The sequence below is a fragment of the Giraffa tippelskirchi genome, chromosome 11 (assembly GCF_054371585.1).
Source record: "Giraffa tippelskirchi isolate mGirTip1 chromosome 11, T2T-mGirTip1v1.2.pri, whole genome shotgun sequence".
NCBI lineage: Eukaryota > Metazoa > Chordata > Mammalia > Artiodactyla > Giraffidae > Giraffa > Giraffa tippelskirchi.
In genome coordinates this window covers 122185105-122187904 of record NC_137285.1, presented here as the reverse complement: position 1 = coordinate 122187904, position 2800 = coordinate 122185105, and the positions used below count along the sequence as shown (strand labels likewise).

General features: G+C 43.1%; 1 pseudogene; it reads left to right on the top strand.

Annotated features, from left to right (window-relative positions):
• The first annotated feature begins 763 nt into the window (after nt 1-763).
• On the top strand, nt 764-1716 carry LOC145525720 (olfactory receptor 52I2-like; annotated as a pseudogene).
• The last annotated feature ends 1084 nt before the right edge of the window (nt 1717-2800 follow it).

Sequence of the window (2800 nt, the reverse complement as noted above, 5' to 3'; positions counted from 1 at the left end):
TTGTCTGGACACCTGGGATAGAGTTCTTGGGCTTTATTTGAGTATTGTAAAGTCAACATAGTCATACAATATCCATGTGTTTATCCACTAGCCTGAGGCCTTGAGAGATCCAGTATTAGGGCAGTGAGCATTTGAGGAAGGAAAAGATGCAGTATGCGATGTGTTCAAGCTCAGGAAGTTCATTGTTTCATTCAACAATGATTAAATATTAGGAACTTATCATACAGAAATAAAAGAAAAACTCTTTCCTCTGATTTCTCTTTCATTCAAATTTTGCTATGATGAGTACACATATCTTCTCTTAATGGGTCTGGGCAACAGAACTCTGGGTCACACACTTGGTACAAGTTATAAGGCCATGACCAATACACACATAATTGAATAAAGTCCCAGGCAGAGTACTGGAATGGTCAATTTAGATCCCTCAGAGGTCAGCATAGGAGATTCCATAAGTTCTTAAGTTACCTAATTCAGTTCCAACAGGGGTTGGGGGAGGTGGTAGAGAAGAAAAGATTTTCCAAAGGAGGTAACTCATAAGCTGACTTTTGAAGAATGAATAGAAATTAGTAAGGCAAAGAATACTGAGGAAGATGTAAGGGGGAATAGGATAACTTTGTCACATGTGGATTCCTTCATCCTGTGGCCCACTGAATTGAGAATACAATCAGGCTCTCCTAACACCAGAGCTAGGAACACGTCTTACAGGATTATATTCTTTTCTTACCTACTTTTATACATTAACAGGAAAGCAGTCTCATCTGCGATGCTGGGGTCACCCTACAACCATACAACGGGAGCCCCTGCCACCTTCATCCTGGTGGGCATCCCAGGTTTGCAGTCTTCACATCTTTGGCTGGCTATCTCACTGAGCATCATGTATACCACAGCCCTGTTAGCAAACACCCTCATAGTGACTGTCATCTGGATGGATTCCACTCTACAGGAGCCCATGCACTGCTTCCTGCGTGTTCTGGCCACTGTGGACATGGTTATGGCCTCCTCGGTAGTGCCCAAGATGGTGAGCGTCTTCTCCTCTGGAGACAACTCCATCAGCTTTAATGCTTGCTTCACTCAGATGTACTTTGTCCATGCAGCCACAGCTGTGGAGATGGGGCTGCTGCTGGCCATGGCTTTCGACCGCTATGTGGCCATCTGTCAGCCCCTACACTATAAGAGAATTCTCACACCTCGAGTGATGCTGGGAATGAGTGTGACCATCACTATCAGAGCTATTATATCAATGACGCCACTGAGCTGGATGGTGAGTCATCTGCCTTTCTGTGGCTCCAACGTAGTTCTCCAGTCCTACTGTGAGCACATAGCTGTGGCCAAGTTGGCTTGTGCTGACCCCAGGCCTAGTAGTCTCTACAGTCTGATTGTTTCCTCCATTATTGTGGGTTCTGATGTGGCGTTTATTGCTGCCTCCTATATCCTGATTCTCCAGGCAGTTTTTGATCTCTCAAAGAATGCTCATGTGGCTCCCTTGTGAGGGTTATGGCTCTGTACTACTCGCCTGGGATGGCATCCGTCTATGTGGCCTGGCTAGGGGAGGACATAGTGCCTTTGTGCACCCAAGTGCTGTTAGCTGACTTGTATCTGATTATCCCATCAACCTTGAATCCCATTATCTATGGCCTGAGGACCAAGCAAATATGGAATCGAACATGGAGCTTGCTGACACAGTGCCTCTTGAACCACTCCAACTTGGGTTCATGAACACTTTGTCTGTTGTGCCCTTGAAGATTCCAGCCAACTTCAAAGATGCCTTAGAGTTCTGTGGATCTCGTTTGGTTCACCTGGTAGCATAGAAATTCCAAGATGAAACTGTGGAGAGTATTTTTGCCTACCTTTTCAATTTCTACCATGGATGTAAATGAAATAATTTTCTGACAATGCTTTTTATGGTTTCAGTCACCAAGTAACTGAATCAGAGATAAATCTGGTGGAGAATAAAGAGCTGGGATTTTTCTTCGCTTAGATTCTGACCAACATTTTCAACTTAGTATCTGACTGGACCCTCTGCAGAAGAAACCAACTGTTGGGTCCCCTATACCTGACTGGTTTCCTCACAACTGTTCATCTTGTGTGATTATGTGGAAGCACCTGTTAATATATAGGTCACTAACCTCTGGTCATTAATGAATCCACTCAGCATGGGTCACATGCTCACACCTGGACCAGAGTCCATCTCTAGTGAAAATGGACTTGATTTTATCTGAGTGGATATAAAAATGAGATCACTGATGGTGGCCATTTTCTAACATGAACTTGGAAAGAGAAATCGGTTCCACAGCAAGAGAAGCAGATGAGCAAAATGAGATGAAGAAACTGAGTCTCTGGTTATCTGGTTAGAATTAATGTGGACCACCCAGGTACATATCTCTTATTAAGTTCTATAAGATATATCTCTATCTCCTTTTAATATATCCACTATTGTAAATTTCCCTCTAGCTCAAACAGTAAATAATTTGCCTGAGAGGCAGGAGACCAGGGTTCGATTCCTGGATTGGGAATTTCCTCTGGAGAAGGGAATGGCAATCCACTTCAGTATTCTTGCCTGGAGAATTCCATGGACAGAGAAGCCTGGTGGGCTACAGTCCATGGGGTCACAAAGAGTTGGACACAACTGAGTGACTAACACACATTGTTAAAGGTGGTTGGAATACTGTATTAGGTTGGTACAAAAATAACCGCGGTTTTGCACTGTGAATTTTAAGTCATTATAGCTAGACTAAAATACATCTTTATTAATCAAAATAAGAACCATTATAATCAACATATTTTTGCCAATGAGAAATAA